This window comes from Chironomus tepperi, unplaced genomic scaffold, assembly GCF_022539635.2.
Source record: "Chironomus tepperi strain 1889 unplaced genomic scaffold, CSIRO-AGI_Ctep_v1 contig_74, whole genome shotgun sequence".
In the NCBI taxonomy this organism is placed as follows: domain Eukaryota; kingdom Metazoa; phylum Arthropoda; class Insecta; order Diptera; family Chironomidae; genus Chironomus; species Chironomus tepperi.
The window spans coordinates 979,234-996,710 of NW_027226196.1; the positions used below are offsets into that span (position 1 = coordinate 979,234).

General features: G+C 31.4%; 1 protein-coding gene across 2 annotated transcripts in view; it reads right to left on the bottom strand.

The window, feature by feature from the left end:
* LOC139085616 (putative uncharacterized protein DDB_G0286901) overlaps positions 1-17,477 on the bottom strand; it is a 197,964-nt gene that overhangs the window by 178,854 nt on the left and 1,633 nt on the right. The window lies entirely within an intron of this gene.

Sequence of the window (17,477 nt, forward strand, 5' to 3'; positions counted from 1 at the left end):
GGATTGAATGAAGAGAAATGAAGTTGGATATGTTGCTTTGTTGTGGTTTTAACTAGCGCATCTTTAGAAATGTTTGGTTCATTAAAAGATGAAAAATTTGTGTCTGTTTGAATTGTGATCCATGACCTCGCATTGATGTCGTCTGAATCAATTTCTACTGCTGACTATCGCTTGCAAATTTCTGATTTCAAGTGCAATGTTTTTTATATCGACAGCGTTTCTACATGAGTTCATTAACAACCCATATTAGCTCTTGCCGTCTAGAAAGTCAGACTTAAATTCATCAATCAAATCAATCTTATTTGAGGTTTTGTTTGAAATATACGAGAGCTTCTCGTAGGTTCATAGGATCCTGAGTTGCTAGAAGGATCATTAAGTTGCTGAGGCTTTTAGAGCAGCTTCCTAGAAATAGAGTTTATTTGTCTGTCATTGAAATAGCTAAATGTATGTGACATACCCAAGAAGGACTATGTTTTCGTGATTTGTCACTAGGGTTCGGCATAAAAACTGCAAAAATATTCGTCTTACAAGGTTGCAATATTGTATTTATTCCTCGAGTATTTTTGGATTTCGTTCTTACTACACTCGGTTCTGGTTTACCATCAACCAAAACCTTCGACAAATCGAACACATCACCCATCCCACCCTTTGTTTCAAATTCAGCATTCACAAAAAATATTTAAATATATTGCATTTATAACCGCACAAAAGAGGGGCACAAAAAATTAAAATAACATCAAAAAGAAGCTCCGCAAAATGAATGAATGTTGGCTGAAATCATTTTTGACGCAAAGCTGCCAACTCTCTTATTGCAATATATTTTTTTCTTTTTCTCAAAATTAACAAAGCTGATATACATTTGAATATTTTTTATGCAATTTGCAAGGCCCATTTTTGCACGAGAACGAGTGACTGAGAAGTTTAAAAAAACTGACAACTTCATCAAGGTTTTCCATATACAGAAAAATTAAATGTTTGTTATATATTTTCTTATTTATTATACATTTATATTTTTTTTCGGGTAACAAGCAAATGATGGAGCTTCTTTAACGCATGCAATGAAGTGCAATGCTCGCGATACGATACGGTGGACGACGACGATGATGATCATTACGAATAATATTAGCATTTTCATGAGTTTGACAGGATGCAGTAATTGAATTAAAATATACTTAACGACTTCTCAAGAATATCTTGCCATTCTTATCTTCTCGTTAATCTAAACTTACATCATAATCAACAACAGGGATGGGGAGTGATGTAGTAGTCATCATAGTGATGATGACATTATTTGAGTAACGAAAATTTAATTTACTGTCTTTTATGCATTTGGGATCAATAACAATATATTCATATGAGATTATGTAAAATATGAGTTAATTAATGATAATTATGGCTATGACTGCCTATCGGCGTAAATATTTGATTATGTTTGTGTGAAAAAAATTACTAGAAATTGGATTCTTCAATTTTGACAGAATTTTCATGCTGAATTTGCTAAATTTGCCAAATTTCACCCAAAAAATCTCAAATTTCACCTTAAAAATCCTCAAAAATTCACACATTTAAATTCCAATTCAAATCCACAAAATCTCAATTAATGTAAATTATACAACCACATCGTGTACACTCATCACTGACTTCAAACAAAGAAGTCTTATGTGAAATTATTTCTCAAATTCCACTTTTTTTCAGAAGCTTTTTAATTAAACACATTTATTATTTAAATTACTCGCTAATTAAGCTCTAATTGATGCCAAAGATAGCATCACGAGTTGTAAAATTTCAATAAGTATCTGCTTAATATTAATCGTATGTTGTAAAGTAAAAGATTTGCTTGACTTTTTATGCTACTTATTCGCTAGTGTTAAAAGCAAACAAAATAAAGTTTCGTGATTTTATGATGACAATTATAGTACATTTATTACATGTTATCGTTGGGTATTTCTAGTGTGAAACGTTTAACTTCATGGCCGTGTCTATGATATGATAATTGCTGGAGTTGTGTGCATTATTGGATGTTGTTGTAGATTGGAGCTTGCAAATTGGTATCGATTATGATTTTAAGGTTGATTCAGCAGAAATGAGTCATAATCTGTGAGTTTAACTTGATTTTTGGAATTTAGTTGGAAGTTTTGGATCAGAGAGGATGCATATTAGGTTTTAAGTACATAAACGCTATGGAACTGACCTAATTGAACCAACAGAGATAAAAATTGCAAATTATTGAACAAACCTTGCTTTAAATTCACAACTTTAATTAGAAAATGCCAACAAAATCGATTCCCATACCCTCCAACTTTCTTATTCCATCGATATCGATACATATATCATTTCATCGCAATTTCTCAACATCCAAAATAGCAAGCAACAAGACAAAATTCTATTTGGCAAATTTAAAACAATCAATTGTACAAATCTCATTTCAATTGACAACTTTAATTCGAGCAATGAAATTGAAATTTTTTTTATTTTTCTCGCTCTTGACTTTCAATCAAATTCCATCTGAAATTGGAAGTTTTCATTTCAACTCTCAATTAAATTCCTTCAATTGAGTATAATTTTCAAATCAATCGAATATAAAAATTGCTTCTGACTTCTGTTTTTTTATTCTGTTCTTCTTTTTTGACTTGAAATTCGTAAAGTTATTAACTTTGTTCCTTCTTATTTTTCTGTCTCACATGAAAATTACCGTCAATCAAGCGACTTTTTTTATTATTATTGTTGTCTCGCTTACAATTGCTTTTCTTTTTTCTTTTATTATTTATTGTAGTTCCATAACATAAATGAACCACTTGCAATTATCTGACAAACGACTTACATTCATTCCCATCCAACATGAAATGAATTTGAGACTTCCTCTAGTCATCATTACATACGTACTTCTCGTACTTTTTGTGAATGATTTTAAATTGTTAAAGGAATTTCTATTTCATGTATTATGGACCTTTTGTGATAGAATGTGAAATGAAATATCTATCACTTTAATGTACTGCGCCATATCAATTTCTCAATGACTTAACAATGGAAAGCATGTCTTTAAAAAATCTCATTTGACGATAGACATAATTAAATTGAAATAGGAAAAGAAGAATTACGTTAAGAATTACTTTAATGTTCTTTTGCTGAAATTAGATAGTCTCGGCGAATGTGAGAATGTTAAGAGTAGGCTTATTGAGGAACAGATAATAATGAAATTCTTAACGGTGATTCTTTAATATTCTGTAAAAAATTATGAGCGCGAAAATAATGTTCTAAAGATTTGTGGATTATTGTTTGGGTTTGGGCATTTAAAAACTGTGTGGAAGTTTAGGAATTGTTCACTTATTATGGGTATTGCCTGAGTCAATTTGCAGTTTGATCATTTTTGGTAGCAAGCCCTATTTAAGAAGCTTTGAGACCGATAATTTAATAATGAAAAGTCTATTGATCTTAATAGTTGCAATATCATGTGAAATGTGATTCAAATCGTTGATAATGCCGCCTATAGAGGAACCAAAGAGTCTTATGCACAAATCACTTAAAAAACACAAGTATGCCTCAAGATCTAATTTTACAACTGGAAACAATCATTGTCGTCATCAAAATATCATCAGAACATTTAAACAAGACATATCGGAAGTATTTCTATGTCCAATTAAACATTTCCCTTCCAAACAGCTTTCACAAAATCTCCTAACATCAAATGCAACTGAATAATTAAAATCTTCATCCATACTAAGACATCCCATCCAACAAATAAATAAAATCAAATCAAATCCGTTCCAATTTCTCCAATAAACAAAGCCTAAGAGTCTAACTCTTGACCCCATACCATGTACATAAATTTTTTTATGGACCGTATGTACTTATTTGATGATTATTGAAATCGATAGACGGAAAAATGTTCTCTCTATGAAGTAAAAGAAATCGTGAGTTCAAATTAATTATCCCATGCCACAAAATGAAGAAATTTTTTCTTCTTTCATTACTTGAATTCTTTACCTTTTCTTAACCTGAATTGTACAGAGCATCATGCCGAAATGATATTATTTAGAAAATAAAAATAGCATTCCTTATAGATAGAAAATAATAAAGATCAATTGATTCGAATGATAATAAGACGAGAAAAATAAAATTACTTAATGATGTTTGAATTTTTTTCATTTTCATCTGCCTGAATGGGGGGTATTTACATGTTAGGTAACGCTGTTAAGCCCACCCCCACCCCCTCTTCCTTTAATATTGCCATTCTTCATACCTCATGCATTTGAGGGGAATGAATGAGATACCATAAAAGTGGATATTTTGCTTTACGTAACTTGCGAATTTCCCCCATATAGACATTTGAAAGAAGAAAACGAGTTTCAGTATTGATTGATGAAACATGGAAAAGGAAATGGATCGGATTAGACTATATCGATTGAAAAGAGATTATGCGGATTTAATGTGCCTGTATGTGCCATTTGTAGAGATCAAGACAAATGATGATGGCATAATGAAATGTTGAAATCGAGATTAATGTCATGTGATCCGTTAGGACTTTCAAAATCATCATTTGATTGACTTGAACATCAATTCATGTTGAGGCGTGGGATTATGAACTTTTTTTTTGATGGATATTCTCTCACACCGCACGTCATTCCAACTAAGCACTTTAAATTCATTAAATCAAATTAGGAATCGCTTTTGTTTGCCTTCCCAAAATTATTTTTATTGCCATAATTCATAAATGAGATTCAATTTGGACTTGTAATGAATTAAATATCATTTAGGTTGATTAATACGCTCATAACACGGGCACAAACTTAGTTCTCGTTCCTTTCTTTTCTTCGTCTTCTGTGTTTTAGTCACAAACAACAGAACTCGACCACCAACCTTTTGTAAATTGTTAGACGAATGGAAATTAAAATAACATAGAAACAATGTAAGAATGCTGGTTTTGTTCTACTTATTGTCGTGTTGCTGAACATTGTTTGTTGCTTTTTATGCTTTATCCAAACATGTCGCTCAATTTTTCATCCCAATTTAGCTTATAGAATTAAATGTAATTATTCCACATAAGGTACTCTATAAATTTTTTGTTATGATTATCTCAGAATCATTCTGTCCGATATTATTCTAATTTAGGTCATGAAGCTTGATTGAAATCATAATTATAATGTTCAATTTGTGACCTAATTCAATGAATATTTGATCATGTTGGGCTATAATTTGTCATGGTTGTAGAGATTATTTCACGTGAAATTTAATTTTTCATAGTAGATGTAATAATATGCTGTTAGTGTTCAATTTTGACCATAAATATTACTATTTTGGTGTTAATGTTAATGCATGATTTAGTTGTAATTGAAATGCAATGAATTTAGAGGATTTTAGGTCAGATTTTCGGGTTCATTCTCTTCCGTATTCCTAATTTATCAAGCATTAGTCGTTATATCATTAAATTGACCATCCATTGAGAATGATTCTCTATTTTGGAATCAACTCCATCGACCCAAAGTCTTCAATATTCAAATTTTGATGGACGTCATGAATAAGCAATCCAAAAACCAAAATTTCATAATTTATTTCCATCATTATAACTCAGTTCTCTTAAAAAAACAAAAAAAAAAAATTCACAGCAACTGACACAGGGAGTGGCACTGGATGTAAAATATCACATATTCATTCTTAAATGCGCTAATGTATCTTTCAAATGTGATTTTAATGAGGACATTCAATACAACTTTGTTTTTTTATTTTCGTGTTTCACTTAATCAGCAACTCTTTCAGCAATTGTCAGCTAGAGCATGTCTCAAACCAAAAATGCCCACGCGAAAGACGGAAAAAGAGTCATTTTTTGCATTTTGCAAGCCATTTCATTTCGTAAGAACTTAACGTGTGTATGAATCGGCAGGCAACAAAACAAAAGCCGGTCGGTTGGTCAATCTAAATAGCCATGAAAACACGAATGTGAAAAGTGTTCTTTTAAACACTTCAAATGAACCAATTAAAATAATGAAGAGCCTAAAAACATTGTCAACAAGTCTAAATTTTAAAATGTTGTTTAAAATAGTAAAACGACATGGCAAGCACATCTGTCGACAAATAATGATTAAGTGATCTTAAGAATTCCTTATAATGTCAATTAGCATACAATTGCTAACACGCAAGTGCCCCTCCAATTCCTCCCAATGTTAAATTACTTCATTGACACAATGTCTGATTGCTTTGCACACTTCTTTTTTGAATATATATGTACATAAATAAAATGATGAATGGATGTTTATTAATGGAATATAAAAATATAAATATTTGCACCACAAATTGCGATGAGTTGAAATGGGCCATAAAAAGAAATAAATAAATATTATTTTATTCTCAACAAGGAAGAAAATTGTTTAATTAAGAGGAATATATATGCGATTTTGCCCCTCAGCGCCTTGTTTTCGTTAAAAGTATCTCAAGCCAATCAATTTTAATGAAACTATTTCATTGCCTTCGTTTTCATCATAATTCAATTTTCTCGCATCATTTATCAACACAACCACTTATTCTGACATTCCAAAATATATAAAAAAATAATAACAAGAAAGCGAATGAATTAAATAAGGAGATAAATAAAATTCCAGTGTGATTTAAAACAAAAATTGAGGCACTTTTTATGTTATTCATTAATATTTCTGACTTTTTTTCGTGCTTAGAATTTATTTAACTCATTCCCTTTGTTCTTAATAATTTCACAAAAGGAGCAATTAGTCACTGTTATGTAGTTTATTTTTTTTTGCCTTCCCTTTGCCTACTTATATCGTTAGCTTGCTGTTGTTTTTATGTTGCCGCATTAAATATGCTTTATATCATAAACGAATATGCCCGAACTGCAATAAATGGTTTGATTGAATGTCGGTGATTTTGAATGAAGTTTTGGTAGGTAATATTTAAGGCTTATGTTAGCAAATAGACAATAACTTAGATACTTATCTCTGCCAGCGATAGAGCCAACCAATTAGGCAAATAGCACGCTTTTAGGTATCATAGTGGTCTTTCAACATCATGCTCTTTGCATATTAGGTCCAGCTTCAAACCAAGAGAGACCTTGGATGACACTTGATCTTTACGGCAAGCGAAGTCAGTTTGTATTACCTTTTCTATATCCTAGCGTATTAGAAATTACTCTACAGTCAATAGAACGTCGATGTGAACATGCTCCTCAGTATACAAACTTAATATAATTGGACATGCCCAAATTTATGAGCATATCAAAAGCATGTTCCTTGTTTCTTCGAGACTTTTCCTCATAAACAAGTCTCAGAATTGGAACAAAGTAAGAAACTTTATGATTTTAATCATAAATCAAATTAATCATAGAATCAATCATAATTTTCATCACATTTTGAAGACATCACGGTATAGATGGAGCCAGGAGGAGCTTAGTGGAGCCAGAAGAATCTCAGTGGAGCCAAGAGGAGCTTGGTGGAGCCAGACAACTCTGATCGTCAAGCAACTTTATTCAAATGAGGACTGCGAGACGCACGATGTGGGAAAAATCAGAAAACAGTGTCCTCAGGCTAGTGTAACTATAGCGTGGGATCAAATTTTTTCGAATCAGACTAAAAGTCATTCGTGTTAGCTTATATTTAGGTTCAATTCCCTGTGGTATCCAATTGATAGAACAGATATTGTTTATAATTATATGGCACTTTACACACTTCAAACTATGATTTTTTATGGATATTATTTATGAGCGAAATTCTTCGTAAGTTCATGAAAAAGCTCAAAGTACCAATAAACAAGATATAGTATATTACTACTCGGGCATAAGTTCATGCAAGAAATAGTTGCACCATAAATCATGCTAGAAGGAATAAAATATTTAATATAGGTTAAATGATCTCGTGAAGTAAATGCTATATTCTGTATTGTAAGTTATTCCTTATTTTATTATGCATCAGCATCGAAATTTTATTATATTTTTCATAACATTTTTATGTTGTCCGTGGGTATATACAGTTGCATATCCATGTCATTAACGATGCGCTCTATAATTTTTAATTTTTAAGTTTTTTGCTCCTTCTCGGCTACAAACTTGCTGAACAAAAAAATTCTTAACTGCCTCGTCGTGTTATTGTGTACATATATATATTTTTTATGCTTATATTTCGGCATTTTTTTTTTCACTCTGTTGTTGAAGAAACATCACAGCAAAAGGCAGTAAAGTTTCTTCTTCAACATATTTATTTCTTTTTTTCTGTTCGGTTCTCTCACATTCTTCTTCCATCGTGGTTGATTTCTTTTTAATTAAACGCAAATATTATTCCGGTTTTTTTTTTATGTATATACAAACAGAATTTTTCTGCAACTTACGACACGGTATATCAAACAGCTGTGACTTTTAATTTGTTTGTATATAAAAAAAATAAAGAAATTTGCAAAGTGAAATGAGAAACTTCTTAAAATTATGGTTTGACTTTAAAACGGGGGGCGGATGATTATCGAATGATGTGAAAAGTATGAAGGAATTATGCTGAACTTTTTTAAATCCTCGACAAAATTAAAATTTCAATTCTATTAAGGATGACGAGGAACAAAAAAAATTTTCATTAACACTGTTTGTTTACTTTCTGAATGAATTTACCTTGAGACCATTTTTGTTTTCCGAGAAAAAGCTTTTCATTTTAATTGAAATCAGTCCTTGAGAAATTTATGAGCTTAACATTAAGAATCAAAGTCAACAAAAAAAATAATTTTAATTGAGTTATAAAAAAGAGTTTTCAATTTGTTGGCAAAGATTAAGAAGAGTTTTTTGAAGAGGGGAGTGGGGATATAGATTGCTGGAAGCGTTGGAAATTTTAGACTTTGTTTACTTTGGAAAATATTGTTCTGCTTTGATAAAGTTTGATGAATTTTTTTTAAAAAAATCATTAGAAAATTTAAAAAATTGAAAATTTTTGTGTTCTTAAAAAGTTGGAGGGAAATTAATACATACTGTTTAAATAAAGGCAGTGACTCACAAACCCCAACCATCTTTAGTTCAGAATCCAGGAAACTTATTCACTGTTTAGATTTGATTCCATTTATGTATAAACATCATCAATAAAGCCAGTTTTTACTGGATCTGTCGGATTTAACCAGCTTAATCTTATTTTAAGGAATTTGTACTTTTTTCATGAAAACTTCTAGCAAGTTATTGAATATTTTCCAAAAGATGGGATGTTTTGACCCCTAAAACCATGGATTGACTCCTTTAGGACCATTTAAACATCAAAACTATGGTTGAATACGACCCTGCTCTAAGCCAGAGTCTCGTCGTCCAGATGACACTGCTTTCAAATTTTTCTATATCGCATGATTTTTGGGACAGCAAATTTCTTGATAAAATTGAAAAAACTTGATAAACCTCTTGAAATACATTGTCATCGCACTGAGCTTTGTACCAAAAAATAAGGTATCAGGCTAAAATTTTGAACTAATTAGATTTCAAACATCATTAAACAATGCATCAAATTCAACATATCGCATGAATGGTCTCCATTATAGAAAATTGCATCAGTTCCAGTACATTACCGTCATTCTTAGAATAGCTGCTTCAAAAATTCCCAAATATTCATCAAAAACTAACAACATTTCATGCCCTTAACTCAGCACAAACCTACAGCAAATGCACAAATTAGCTCCTATCATCATTAGATCATTTCCTGTGAAAATGTTCCTCTTCAAACCAATAATTTCATCCAAAAGAAAAAATGACATAATGACAATATCCAGTTCCTCACCCTTTCACTCAATAATTATAGTCATACATTGTATCATCAACTTGTGCATGGTGTGTAATTGCATAAGAATATGTTGAAAACATATAAAATGACTTTAAGTAGACAACGATAATGAGGAAGTTAATGAAAACATGACTGAAACAGGAATGGAATTTGGGTGTGAGTTGAAAAAATAAAAAAAATATCATTTGGCATTTTCTGCGACAGTGCTTGTTTTCAAATTAAACTTTATCCAGTCACTGATTGACGATAACGACAATTCAATTTAACATTATTTGATATATCGTGTGAGGTGGTGCAATTAAACCTTTATTTCCAATTTTATCAATATATCATAAATTACTATAAAATTGAAAAATAAAATAAAAAAAAATAATTCAAGCCATGAATGTTAAAGTAAGTAGAAATAATTGAAAAAACCATATAGTTTCACATAAATATAAATATAAATATCGCACACGATAGAATTGAGTTGAAAAAAATATTTTTTTATTTTACCCGAGCATTTACTCTTTGTGCATACAACCAGAAGGTTATTGCTCATGTTTTTTTCTGCTTCACCCAGACCGCACTCAAAGCACTCTCTATTGCTTTTTTAGCTCAATTTTATGATGTTTTAGTTTGAAAGGAGGCGATTGGATTTTGAGTGTCTAGTCGACCTCAATTTTTAGTGCATTTATGAGATTTATAGGTGACTCCTAGGGAGAATTTTGAAATTAGTTGTGAATTATGATTTAATGCTGATGGAATTGGTGGAAATACTTTGAAAATCAGGTGAGATTTTAGTCTTATTTATCATAGTTGAAAATTAGGGATCAGAATCTCATTTCTTGTATATTGAGGACCATTGCACCACTTAATTGACCTTTTTCTATTGATTTAAGGTCATTTTCTGATAATGCATGAAGCTGGCTCTTTCGGTAATTTTCGTCTGTCAATTTTCAATGGAAATCTATATCAACAGCTTCCTTCCAAGCTTGTTTGTCTCTTCAAGACTATTAACCGCTATTAGCCACTAGAATAGACTACATTCTGCTGTACCATCTCTATAAAGCAAAGCTCATAGTCTACTCGAATCTTATATGGAGTCGAGTCGATTTAAGTCGACTTTTGCATAAAAAATCCGAGCCAATATCCCTTTATACCCACTCTAACAATTAAAAATGCACTCTCAATTACCACCACCCTAAAAACCCTTTATTACTTTCAATTTCAATTCGATCCATAAGAATAAATATATAAAAAACATTTAAAATGAAATAAAACAAATGAATCAGCAGAATTGTGCATGAACATTCCATGTTGTTGGTGCTTATAGTTGTTGTCATTTATGTACTAAATATAATATGGATTCGAAGCGTGAGTTGGAATTGAATAACAATAGACAATACAGAAAAAGGCATGAAAACTTCAGACTTTTCTTCCTACTTCATCGCAATAGCTAATAAGTAGTTGCAATTGAGAGAAATTATGTTACTTAATTAGAATTCAACAATCTCATTTTTTTCCATCTTACTGCTTATCTTAACATCTCCTGTATCGCTGAATAATCAATAGATTTATATTATAAAGATTTGTATAAAGTATATTATCTGCATAAATAGCGCATAACAATGAAGATACTCAACGAGAGAAATTGAAGAATAATGAATATTAAGTAGATATTCAATAGATATTGAAAATATCTATAATTACTTATGCATGATCATAAATAAGTAATTGGGTTAATTGAATAAACATTTTTTTCAGTAAAAGAAGTACGTTAAATTTGAATTGATAAGATTAATTGTGTTTAGTAGAGCTGAAAGTAGATTCGGGTCTGTTTGAGTTTATCGAGCGACACAAATGAATATAGCTCTGTTTTGGAGGTTTTAAGGGTCCGCCAAAGCTCTTTTATTGATATCAAAAGGATGACAGCCATGGTACATGGAGACTACGTTACGAATGAAGAAGGCTCTGTTATGTAGGCTTTAAGGCCCCGTAAAACCTATTTTATTGACATCTAATGGATGACAGCCTTGGTACATGGAGCCGACTTCATTTGTGTCTCATGGGTTTCTTACAGAAAATCAAATTAATTTTAAGCAAAATTCAATTGGAATTGAACCAATATTTAGAGAGGATTTAAGCCTTTCGTTTTAAACAGCCACTATAACCTAGGGTTGTCAATTACAAATACCAATATTTGGGTATTTGGTCCATTTTGAAACTATTTGGGTCACCAAATAATTTGTAATTTCAAACCAAATAATTTGTATCACAACATACGAGTTAAATGTAAAGCAAGTATGAAATTTTTTCTGAAAATTTTCAAATATAAAATTTTGCAAAATTTTTTAAATAATTTATGTAGTATTTTTTAAAATTTTTGAGCATTGTTTTGATAAATATCTAGTGAACACAAAAATTTAACACATTTTGTGGTTTTGAAAGTCAGGACGAAGAGATAGAAAATCGCACTTCATGTCCTTATGATTAGAATGGCTGTATTCATGAATAGACATAGAACAATATGTAAAGTCATTTAAAGGTACTAAAAACAGGACTGAGAAGTTAGAGATGTAGTTTATTTCATTGAAGTCCATTCAAGCTACGTTAACAAGTGTTGAACGAACCTTCTCTGCATAGAAAGTTTTAAGTCGAAATTTCCTAATCATATGACTGAAAATAAATTAATATTTTAATTATTTTTCATTATTATTCTTTAAAAAACTATTAATTTAATTACTTTTAAGTTGATTGTTATTACTAATTATACACTAAGCGTGATATACAGGCAATTTTTTGAAAATTCAGATGTTTTTAGGGTCATATTCATACTTTCAAAAATATTTGGTATTTGTACAATATTTGGGGGTCTCGATATTTGGGTATTTGGTATTTGTACAAATAGTAAAAACCCAAATAATTGACAACTCTACTATAACCTTATAGACAGCCATTCAACAAGCAAAATAATTCAAAACAAATTTCTTCGCCAAATGCTCACAATAACCAAACTGCAAATAGTCCAAACTGTGTGACGTGACACTTCAGTGGGCTGTCAAATTATATTGGAATTTCCATAACCCTCATGATGTCTACACTTTCAATTGTGACTTACTCTCAAGGTGTGCCATATCACAATAAAGTTTCTACAGCTCTGCAACAAGGAATAACAAAAATTATGCCATAGTTCAATGTTACTTTAAATGCCAAGCAAAACAATCTCTTGATTGCACGCAGATCACGAACTGAAAATGATCTCTTTCATCACCTTCCCTGTCATTTGAAATTGAACATTTATTTTTTTTTCTTATTTAGTTATTCCGTTAGCATCATCAGCATGAGTACTGCTGATCTCGTGTCATTGATAGGAATCGATGATGGAATGAAGATCGTCACTTATAAGGAAAAGGTTAGCATGAAGAAAATGAACATGGATGTACATTGAATGTCGATAAAATAAATTGTTGTAATGGCAATGGATGTCTTGCATCCTTAGACTTCATATATGTTTAATAAATTTAATTCTTTGTTGTACAACCAACTCCGGGATACAGTCGAGGTAGTTCATAATTTATGATATTTTATGTCTTCTTCTTGAAAAATCGTTTCATAATGATTGTGATAATAAATTTAAACATTTTTATAAAGTTCCTCTTGGATACTTGCCAATCAACTATTTCATAGAGTCACACATGAGGATGTATAAGACATTGTTAACGTCCAATAAATATTCAAAGTAGTAAATAATATTTTGTAGCTTATGCGTTATTAATAATTAATTTCATCAGAATTCTATCAGAGTGTCATTTTTCACAGACTGAGATATTTTTACATGAAAACAAGAAGTTAGAGGATGTGATGAGCCCGAGAAGTACAAGTTGTTTGGATCTTTAGTGACTTATCCAAGTTGCATAGTTGTCATGAGTCAAAATCAGTCTTCATGGAGCCGTTAAGGCAATTTTGAGCTTTATCATGAATATGGTGATATTTCGGTATCTTAGTGAACACATTGTGCTGCTTAGAAAATCATCCAGTGCTTAAGGAGGATCCACAAATACTGACAACATCTAAAAGTGTATTGCAAGTTGATCAACATGTCAAAATTCCCAAAAGTCTTCAAAAATAATCAACATCTCGACACCAAAAAAGTCAGTCACAACTATACTAAAATCCCATAACACTCGGGCTTCAACAGAAACAAATAATCACCAATCTTATGTGACATATCCATGTGATTCCTTCGCATTGATATGCGAAGATGAAGAAGAAGAATGAACAAGTTTAAAAGACAATATATGGTGTATGATACAAAAGCTTCATTGCTCATAAGCACTTTGCTTCCATTCGTTCCATAAATCATGTCTTATCTCGACTAAGTGGCGTTCATCATAATACATTATAATTAACTATAAGTCTATATCGGAGCGAGTACAAGAATGGATGGAAGAAGAACCAGATGAAACTACAAAAAGAATGAAAGGAAAGGAAAGGAAAAAACTTGAGAACTATGAATGAATGTTCGATGCTTATGAAAAGTCACATAAAAAGAATTCCGATAACAGCAGCAGCAGTAACAAAAAAAAAATATATAAATAAATAAAATACAATTATTGATGTCGCTCTTGAAGTTGATGGGGAGAAAAGAGGAATTCTTTTGTTGTACAAAGTCACTACGACATAATTCAAGAACCACTTATGTTCGTCAAATGATAATAATAATTGTCGCTGTATGTTTTTTGAGACAGGATTGGTTGTTTTTGGAGGGTGATTATTTTTGGTTCAATTAGGACTCTGAGACTAATTGACTTTTGGAATGATTTGGGAAAAGCATGGAGTTATTCTACAATTTTTAGATATTAATCAAGTTCCTAAGCAGCACATAATGTTTGCTAGGACATTGGTAGGTCGCCGTATATCAGTCAGATACGAAGTTGCCTTGAAGGCTTTGTGGCCGCTGATTTAGTGTTACCAGAGGATTTTCGCTAAATATCAGGACACTTTTAAAAAAACTTTTCGACTTTTTGAAAAATCGGAACATTTTGAGGCTTTGTCGGGACGCAGCAGCAAGGGAGAAAATTACAGCAGATGGCCGCCTTAATTTTGATGGATTTGAGTCAATTATAGGCCGATCTGTCAGTGTTAAAGTACAAACTTTGCGGTTTAATTGCTTGCAAAAGGATAGGGAATAGGGATTCCTTTATCTTATGAGAATGTGAGTTGGATTCGAATCAGAAACCGACCCGAGTGTAACAATGCAACGATTCGCATTATTCACTATAAAAATGGGTCAAAATTGAGCTTGACGGTGCAGTGAGGGCTACTTCACGTCTTAACGTTGACTTAGCTTTGCGCTTGCGCTGTTCGACCAATTCTTCAGGAGCTCCATAATAATTCAGACTAAGAAAACGTTCGGGAATCACATAAGATCTTCTATTGCGTTGTCACAAGTATCCAAAATACAAGAAACAACCATCAAGCGAAATTACCATGCTCCCCAAAAGCCAATTTAATCACCTTATCACTCCAATTTCCCGTTAATAAACCCCTTCTGACAACCCTGTCAAAATACATTTACACATTATTGAGTAAAACAACAACAACAAAAGACCGAAGCTTGAAAGAATTTTATAATCAACGACTATTTTTTTTTTTACTCAGAGTTCATTGAAGTTGCTGAACGATAAAAGATTTTTTTTAACTTCTCCTCTCGTTCCTCGGTCTCTCTCATCATCTCGTCATGTGAAGAATGTTTTGTTGTGTCCATGTGTGAGAATGTGTGCATAAAAAGAAAGCAAATAAATAAAAAAAAAATAATATTGTATGTAAGTAAGATCCCAAGAATTTTTTTTTCTTGTGTTCTTCAAATACAGCCACAAACCAGTTTCTAGAAAGAAATTTTCTCTCACTGTTGTGCACTGTGTGGACAAAGGAATGAAGACTTTGTTCATTATATTGCACGAGATGATAAAAAAGCTGATTTCTTGAGAAGTTTTTTTGCTTCAGGTTAGTGACAGAAGCGCATTTTGTACGATATTGGATCTAGATGGAGATAAGGCATAGCTAACAATGATTTACAACTAGAAAAGTAGGCAATAAAAAAATTTATTTCATAATCGTGTGATGTTAACGATTTTTGTTCGTTTAATTAAAATTTATAGCTATATGCAATTTCGTGCGTGATTTATCCATGCCTTAAAATATATTTTTTGTAGATAGACACCTGACTGTTCGGACAATGACGCGTAGAAATCAATTTCTACTTTTTAACTACCAAATGGAAGCTTTTTATGATTTTTTTGTCATTCAATTAATTTATGATTGACAAAACTTCAAAAAGGCAAACTAAATGCTAAATTTTATATCCCAAAAAAGTTACGATTAAATTTGAGATGGTCTATAATTTATTGCGAATTAAATTAAATTAAATGATATGAAGCATAAATGTTTGAAATTTATGGCATGGGAGAAAAGTTATAAAAATTTTTTTATGAAAAATTTAAGATAAAATCACGTTTTAGAGCATGAAATGGGTATAATGGCAGGTATAAAGGATAACATTAGATTTCCTTATCATAAATTTAAAGCTGTAATGACATAAAAGATTCTGAAACACAAGACATCAATGAGTTCAGAAGAATTTAGCAGGTTTTTAGATGAAATCATATCAAATAACTCAGTGCTGTCCAAACTGTGGGACGCGACAGACTAGCTTGACGACGAAATCGCCATGAACCATACACCATGAGTGTTTTTTATCGTGGACTACCACAAAGGCATTCCGAAGCTCAAAATAGTTCAAACAACACTGAAATAACTGAATTCCAATAAAATTCATTAAATAATTCAAATTTATGTATATTCGCACGAATGAAGTAATTAAGTGGATTTGCATCATCAAACATCGAAAAACGTCACATACAAATCATGCGGAAAATACGCATTGTCATCTTGTTGTGGAATCTAATGTTGCGACTCTTATTTAATTAGTAGAGACAGTAAATTAGATATTTATGGTATGGGCAGTTGATCAGTGAGAATAGATAAATTAATTATAGTAGAATTGAAAGAAATTTCATTTGTTAGTCGAGAGGACAAAAAATGTTCTAACTAGTGTATGGTAAGTTAATGTCCAGTTGATCACGTATTATTGTCCACTCGGATAATGAATACAGGATTGTAGGGTAGTGCTGCAATAATTAGGTCCTGAAGTATTCAACCACTCCATTGCCGAGACACTTCAATTTACTCAAGGATAACTTCCCACGAATGGGAACATTCGGCAGTACATATTCATTTAATTATAAAAAATAATTTTTCGGTTGCATTACCGCCGGGTATTATTTTAAATTATTAAATATTGGCAAAGGAAAATGGTGAATGAACATTTTTTTTTGACTAAAATCAATAAATTTCATAATTGAATGGCTACCTGTTATCAGGGGCGTAGTCATAGAAATAATTTGAGGGGAGATGAGGAGGTACTTGGATTTTTCTTATGGATCTCATGAATTAGGGAAGATTTTGAATTTTTTTTCACGAAAATCTTTTGAAAATTAAAGAGTGTTTTCCAAAAAGCCCTTTTTTAACCATTTTATTTGGACCCTAATAGGCAAATAGACCGCTTTTAGTTTTGCAGTGATCTTTCTGCATTATGTAAGCATGCTCTTTGCCTGTTAGAGTCTGCTGGTTGCAAGATCCAACACAATTTCTTCTAACTTTCCTTTCTTAATAAATATATACAAAATATTGTCAATA